This window comes from Dipodomys merriami, unplaced genomic scaffold (genome assembly GCF_024711535.1).
Source record: "Dipodomys merriami isolate MVZ:Mamm:240054 unplaced genomic scaffold, mDipMer1.0.p SCAF_1077, whole genome shotgun sequence".
NCBI lineage: Eukaryota > Metazoa > Chordata > Mammalia > Rodentia > Heteromyidae > Dipodomys > Dipodomys merriami.
Genome location: NW_027202357.1, coordinates 237,735 through 246,269, shown reverse-complemented (window position 1 = coordinate 246,269; position 8,535 = coordinate 237,735). Strand labels below are relative to the sequence as shown.

General features: G+C 38.4%; 1 pseudogene; it reads left to right on the top strand.

Moving 5' to 3' along the window:
- Window positions 1-6,448: 6,448 nt before the first annotated feature.
- LOC138815062 (U6 spliceosomal RNA) lies at window positions 6,449-6,546 on the top strand (annotated as a pseudogene).
- The last annotated feature ends 1,989 nt before the right edge of the window (window positions 6,547-8,535 follow it).

The window sequence follows — 8,535 nt, the reverse complement described above, 5'->3', positions numbered from 1 at the left end:
TTTCTTTTTGCTTATGTGGTGCTGAGGAACCGAACCCAGGGCCTCAGGCATGCAAGGCAAGCGCTCTACCACTGAGCCACCTTCCCAGCCCATAGAAGAGAATTTTTAACAGATTTAAATAGATTGTTTAAGGTTATAAATCACCTACATATGCTGCAAATATTTTCTTCTGCGATTTCTCTTGATCTGAACTGGATATTCCAGTCCTGAGCCACACTTGAGAGCTTGTGAAGATAGAATGGAAGAAACAAGATCAAGAACCCATTACTCCATTGGAGAGGAAACAGTCTTCTACATTTTCTCTAATTTCTATTGACTACTTTTATTCATAAGTTTAATTCAAGTGATTTGAATTAAATATTTCCTTCTTTGTTCTGGCTAAGTAATTGGTCAAAATAATTCACTAAATATTATTAGCCATTTTTTTATCATGCTGTTTTCTTGTCCAAGCGAGTCCATTAAACTTCCTCCTTGCATTTGGTTGCCACAGAAACCCAGCATCAATGTTAATGAGGACAATTTCTAATGTAAAACTTTGTCTCCAAAATACCAGTCCAAGAAGCTGTGATCACAAATATTTACCTATACATTTTTCTTTTTTCTTTTACCTTGAAAGTCTTCTTGTGTCTAAAGTGCCCTCAAAAATAAGTACTCTGCCAATTTTTGGGTCAATCACTTATAACCTCAAAGATATTTTGCTAACAAGATGCTTAGAGGAAACCAAAGAATACTGCACTTTTATCTTCTCTCTTAAGACTCTCCTTAGATACCATATCAGGAACAGTGAAGTTATTCTTTGCAAAATTATTTCAATAGATTAATTTTTTCTCTTCATCTTGCATTTGTTCAACAAGATGTATGGAGAAGAATAGAGTTGAATCACCCATACCATGGATGACAGTGTCTTTTACAAAAGGACAATGCTCCTATGTCCTATTTCTCTGTCCTCCTTCTTAGCTCTTGCCTGATTTCCAACTAATCACAGATTCTTAGCTTCAAGTCTAATGAAGGTGAAGGACTATAAGGCCTCCCCAATTGCTACATTGTAGGGCTAGATCTCCAGCAGGAGGTAAGTGTGAACGACACACTCAAGGAACACACGTTGGGAGAACAGGCTTAAGCAGGTCTCGTTTATTTCTGCACAAGGGTTGAGATTTTATAGCCCCAGCTTTCCCAACCTCCTGAGTCCTTCCAAGCCAATTACTTAGCGGGGAGTTGATCATGGGCACTGCTTGGTGACAGGCACTGATTGGTCCCCTGGGGACATGTAGGGAGCATGGACAGCTCATGGCTGTAAAGCTAGGCAGACGTGCCTGTGGGTCACCTCTCTATGAGCAGGAAGTGTGCTTCAACTGCTACTCTAGCTGACTCAACCAGTTCTGACCGGCTCTACCCCAAAATTTTCCCTTTTCTTTTAAAAGGACCGTCATTATGGTGACACATCATTGGAGGCATTTTTGCCGGGAGTGCAAGCATTTAATAATTCCTAGGAGAATAAGCCCTACAAGTGCACGGCCTCCCCAGATGACCAGAGAGGATGGAGAAAACCATTGTTGTAACATTTTAAGCACATCTTCTAAAAAGGAGACAGCGGGAATAAGCTGAATGGTGGTCTGGTTTAGGTGGGTAACATCATGCAGCAGGTTTTGGTTGAAGTTTAAGTACTTAAGGGACTTAGGGCCTTTGATGTAGTTACTAAGTTCAGTGAAATTGGGTGCGGGAGTGGAAAGCTGAGAGACAGAAGTAGTCATAGCATTACATAGTCCTCCTTGTTGTAATCAAAGAAATGTAATCTGTTCTTGGAGCAAGTCTATTTGTTGTTGGAGCACAAGGAGGCCTCCCTTAAGATGATTGGCAACTTGTAAATGTTATAATTCTATGGATGACAGTTGAGGGATGAGCTGGTTTATTTGTTGCACGGTGGACACGCTTTGGGACACAATATAGCGGCGGTGGTAGCTGAAGCCACTGTAGCGATGATTGCGGACCGATTGCAAGGATCAATCCTACTGCTCTTTTAGTGCACGGATGAATCAATTGAACCTGGGAAAACTGAGAGTCATTAGTGGCCAGAACAATAAATGGAGGAACACGTACGAAACCTGCAAAAGGATATGAGTCATTGGGTTGCCAGTGATTGCTGAGAGTTCAAGTAGCAGAGGAGTTGTCTCCTAGACAAAAAAAGAACGGGGCCCTAACCACTACCATTCCTGACACCTGGTCATATCCAGATCAGTTACAGCGACGAATATTGGCCAATAGGAAAGGGGACAAACCGAGGCAGGAATGTGATGATCAAAGGATTGGCATGGGGTGTCCTAGGTCTCCCAATCGTCCTCCTGAAGAGTCATAAAACTCCTTTAGATTTTGAGGTTTGGGATCTTTTTCAGATTGGTTGTATATAGCTGGGTCTCTACCCTTAAAAGAGTTTTAAAAGAGAAACTATGAAGATGAAGCAGTGGGTGAGGCTTCAATAGCCTAGAAGCTGTGTTTAATTGGAAATCAGGAAATTGCTGAGAGGAGGACATAGAAGTAGGACACAGAAGCATTGTCCTTTTGTAACCGACCTGTCTTCTAAGGTATGGGTGATTTACCTCTATTCTTCTCCATACATCTTGGTGAGCAAATGCAAGAACAAGAGAAAAATAATATATTGAAATAATTTTGCAAAGAAAAACTTCACTGTTTCTGATATGGTATCTAAGGAGAGTCTTAAGTGAGAATATAAAAATGGAGTATATTTTGGCTTCCTCTAAGCATCTTGTTAGCAAAATATATCCTTGAGTTTAGAATTGATTGAAACAAAAAGTGATGGAGTACCTATTTTTCTGGGCAATTTAGACACAAGAAGACTTTCAAGGTAAAGGAAAAAGAAAAAAGTTAGCCAAGTATTTGTAATCACAGTTTCTTGGACTGGTTTTCTGGAGACAATTTTTACATTAGATTTGTCCTCATTAACATAGATGTTGTTTCATGGCAACAAAATGCAAGAGGAAAGTTTAATGGACTCGCTTAGTCAATTAAACAGCATAATCAAAAAAAATGGCAAATAACTTTTAGTGAATTATTTGACCAATTACTTTGCCAGAATAAAGAAGGAAAATGTAATTCAAAATGAATTGACCTAAAAGTATGAATAAAATGTAGTGAAGAGAGATGAGAGAAAAAATAGAGTATTGCTTTCTCTACAATGGAGTAATGGGTTCTTCATCTTGTTTCTTCCATTACATATTTCCAAGCTATCAATTGTGGCTCAGGACTGGAGTATCAAGTTCAGAAAGATAATATTTGCAGCAGATATTGGTGATTTATAACCTTAGATAATCTATTTAAATCTGTTCAGAATCCTCCCCTACGCCAAACTACCCTCTTTGAACATCTTTGTTTGCTTTTACTAAGACTTTCCTCCATTAACTGCTTAAAATTTTTGAGCGGTCATATTCATACTCCCTACAGATTGCTGTTTGGTTGTGATTTTTATGTGTTTTTGTGTTTTTTAACTGAATTTCCAAAGGTTGTGCAAGTGTCTTACAATTAAATTTGTCCACCTAATTATCCATTGCTCCTGGATCACAGTGACACCTTCTATCATTCTCAACCACCCCCTTCTCCAAGATTTATTTTCGATTTACCACTTTCTTTCTCAAATGTGTACATTGAGTATTCTAGCTGTACTTGCCCCTTGTTCCATTTTTCATTCATTCTATGTCTTTACTATTATGGCTCTCTGGTTTCAACTTCCTGATAGTCATTCTGTTAAACTGTCTGTTAATATTTGAAAGGTTTATATACATTCCATGGAGTTTCAGTCCTGCACGTACTTGAACTAATGTCAGCTTATATTTCCATAATTCATTCATCTGCAATAACAATTTGCAAGACTGGAGACTTGAAACACCTATACATGATTATATTCTCATCATTAGTCAACAAGAAAGTTTAAAAATGGCTTTGAATGTATTCTTAACTACCAGTTTTTATAAATGGTTTTGTAAAATATGTGTGATTATTTTATTTTACATGGAATAAAACTTTCTACTACATTTAAGTTTTGGAAAAAGAAGAAAAGTAACATATACTACTATAGAAGTATATGATAGAAATAGAAGATATATTTTTTCACATCTCAAATGAGAACCCATATTCAAGACTTAAAGACATATTTCTTACTGTGTTAGACAGAGGGAAAACAAAACAGCATATGATAAGGCAAGTATTTGTGACTTTTTAAAATGCCCCTTATTAAGTGATGAAATTTACTTTATTAGCTAATGTTTAGGGTTAAAATATGGGAGGCTGACCTATTTAACAAATTTCTGGAAGGCACCTACTGAGCAACACAAATGGTGCGTGGTACTATTTCTAGAATTTAATGAATGGTTGAACCTGTCTGACATTAGTGCTGGGTAAATGAATCACCTCTATTGTAACTTGCTCCCTACACTTGAAAAACTTGTAATGTCACTAAGTGTCATCTACTTATCAAATGTTATTTTGGTAAGTGTGATTTCAAAAAGTTTATTTGAAAAGGAATACACTTTCAGGAGATTAAATGTAGGTTGGTTTGAGAATGACAACATTTTTATACAAGAGAACCAAGTTGTACTAAAGTACCAGTGTTTTGAAGCACAAACGATCTTCTCAATTAATGTTTTGCTGAATTACATTTAACCTCTAAGTCGTTTTCCTGACCATGGTAGATCAATCACGGATCTATCCTTCCAGGAACTATTTTTTGGGCCGACTAATGCTGGACTGAAATACTACGTTAGTCATTAGGGGAGGGGTATTAAAAATAATCTTGTGACACTTTCTGATCTTGTTCACTCATATGGGCTGGTCATCTGTAAATTCAGTTTGAAATACAGTAATTTCTCTCCATTTTGAGACTTCATCTTTCATTTTAAGTTGCCTTACATTACACAATTGCTTGCTGCTAATTCTTGTTTCTCAAGGAATTGGAGCCCTGAAATATAAGAAATGAGAAATTGAGATGGATTTTCAGTTACTGTCTGCTGGCATGTTGCATAAGCCTAGTTGAGAAGTCTTGCCCCTGTTATCTGATGATGCAGGTAACTAAGCCATAAGATATTAGGACCCATGGGTCTATAGAAGAATAATGTCTTTTAGATATCGTATTAGGACAATTGGAGTATAATATATAAGAATGCATCAGAAATATGTAGAAAAACAGTTTGGGACCAGTGAGTTAAAACAATAAACAGAGCATCAGAGTAAAATCTCTTATAGATTAGAGGAAAACAACATTGATTTTTTAACAATGTGAATTCAGAAGACCATGAGCAATTAGAAGGTATCGCAAGTGTATACCGAAGACATTGCATTGATACTTTTTATATTCTCATATATATTCTAAACCTAATTATTTATATTCCAATTCTATTTATTGGAATAAATAAATATCACTTTATTTGTCAAATTATCAATTGATTCTAGTAAGTTTCACTGTGTGAAATATAAAATCAGCACATATAAATATAAAATATATAACTATATATAATATAATAAAACGGCACATGTTTTGCATTGTTCTGTTTTGGTTAGGGTATCAAAAGCAACTCTGATTTAAAGTATTTTTCCATTATCTCTACCTCAGTGTTTGATAGAGTTACACTTAAACCTTTACCTTTTGTAGATTTACAGACTGGAGGCGAGGGGAAACATTACCAATTTAAGGCCTAATAACAAGGAGAAACATATGGACTTCTCCTGGAGCTATGAAAATATTTGGTGATAGAAAGGCAGTAGTCTAAGTTCCTGCCTGGTTGGAAGGTAGATAGGCCAGGACATTAGGTAATCATGCATATGAACAATTTTTTCACCTTCTTGGCTTTAGCTACTTTTGAAATGGTAGGTATGATAAACAATTATATTTTGATAAAAACCGTCCAATCTGAAAAGTTCTGTCTGAAATATTCATTTTTCTATGATTCCTTGGAACTAAGATTTATTTTGTTCAAGTAAGACAATTTACGCAATCAGGGTAAGATATTCTGGTTGGTCTGATCCTACATGGAAGAAGGGTAAAGTGTCAGGTAGACATTTGTGCCAATGAGACCGCATTTGGGAAAATTTCAGCTGCAGAAGTTTAGAAGTAGCTCTTAAGCAAGGCTTACTTTGAATCCGTTAGCTACACAGAGCAAACTCAGTTGAATAAATAAGTACTTGAAAAAGCCATCCCCTTTGGACCTAGCTAAAAATGCTTCAATGTATGATTAAACTAAAATGAAAAAATTTAAAATAGTCATTGACAAAAAAATTACAAACTGAACAATATAATTATTTTCCATTATACACAGAATTTTAGGGAAATAAGATCAGTAGCATTGTTAGGAACAATAAGGTTTCCTTGTTACAAACAGGCACCCAAGGATATAATCCTGTATAAATATTGCATCATTAACTACCTAAATTTAGAGGACATTACATGCTTCAGCAGCACATGTACCCAAATTACACCAATACAGAGATTAACATGGCAATTGCAAAGATGATATGAAAATCTGTGAATTATTCCAGATTTTTCATTCTTCAGATGCAAGAAATGAAAAACAATTATTAAAAAGTTGATTACAAAATTACAAGTGTAACAATACATGTAATTCATATAAATAAAAGTTTGACATCAGTGTATTAAATCTTCACCTTAGAAAGGCCTTTACATAGCATAATCATTATAAAACTTTAAAATTAGACAACATTGTCATTTTATTCCAAAGAAATATACTATAAGGACCTAGTAAAAAAGGAATCTTAAACTGTTTTGGTATGGAATGCAATCTGAAAGGACACATTTATTAATGAACCTATATATTATAAAACAATGTAGAATTCAAAGTCTTATATCTAGGAAAGAATAAAATAGATTATGAGCATTATACAAACAGAATACAGAATATTTTAAAGTATAATTTTTCACATAAGCACCAGAAATATCTTTAGTTTCTTTAGTACTCATTTCAACAGATAAATTAAAATTATTTCTGAATAAAAAAAGCAAAAACTCGAGGGGGTCCAAGATGGTGACGGGGAAGTAGGGGAACGCCACAGCTCTCCCCAACCAAAAAGAGAGTTTGAGTTCCAACGTTTAATCTCCCCAAGAGACCGACAACAACAAAATAAATCAACATCCAGAGAAAAACAGGAATTGAAAAGAAGAATTTCACAACAGAGAAGCTTGAAGACGCCTCCCCCAACGTCTATTGGCCACAAAGCAGCGTGCCAAGCCATGGCCAGCCCAGCCTGGTGGGAGCTGCCGGTGGCCCAGAGACACAGGGAGTTGTCTGCAGATCACCCGCACCAAAGACCCCTGAGGTAACAGTGTCAGACTGGCTGATCTTGACGAATGAAGAATGCTCTGAGCAGGGAACTTACACAACGATCCCACCCCTTCCCCTCACTCTCCATTGGAGCAGAGAGGCTCCATCCCACCAAAGCCACTCAGCCCCATGGCAGGAACCTCAGAGATATATGAGATGCCCACAGAACACCAGAGCAGAACTGAAAGGAACTGGTGCTGATCCAGAGAGTGCAAACAGAGACAAACCCCAGCAATCACAACCTGCACAGAGGCCCTCCCCACCCCTCGGGTGGAGGCCGGAGGTCCATCCCGTGGAGTGGACCCAAACAGTGTCAATGGAGGCACTGACAGAAAAGAAACACACAGAGCCACCACCTCTCAGCCTATCCCACAACCACCTCAATTGAACTGTGACTGCAATGGCAAACAACAACCTACATCACACAGAAACAACTAGCTCCAGGGTGAGTACCCCGCAGGGGACAGTGTATTCCTCAAGGGAGACCAGAGCTTCTGGGAATCCCCAGAACCCCTACCCCAAAACCTGCACCACAGGACCCACTAAAACTAGAAACTTTTCAAGAGCTCCACCAGCCCATGGATCACACTCAGCTGGCCAGGCTAGAACGAGAGAGACCCTGGAAGGAAGCTTTAACGCCCAAGCCTGGAACAGCGCCACTGGGTCAAGACACCCAACGGTGGAAGAAATTTGAACTGTGTACTCCAAGCTGCGTAATCTAGGTGGGATACACAGCAGCACAGGTCCAACACTTGTGCCCAGGCTCGGGTCTGGGACCAGGCCTGGGAATCTGGTGCCTGAGCAACATAACCAACTCCTCCCAACTGAAATCAGAAGCTGAGCATATGCCTCAGCAGAGGGGAGAAAAACAGGGAACTGCACTCCTGGTAATCAGGCCTGTGACAGCAAAAGATGCAGGGGGTTCAGGACAAGAGAAGCTCAAACCCCAAAAGAACCTGACCCATGTATTCTAGGCTAGGAATTGAACAACACAGGCCTCCAGCACCCAATAATAGTCAGGAGCTCAGGCTGGTAAGGTGCTCAGCAGTACAATGCTTGCAAGAGGCCCTGGATTTGATTCCTCAGCAAACATAAGCAGAAAGGGCCAGATGTGGTGCTATGGGTCAAATGGTAGGGTTCCAGCCCTGAGCTGAAGAGCTGAGGGACAGCACCCAAGACCAGAGTTCAAGCCCAC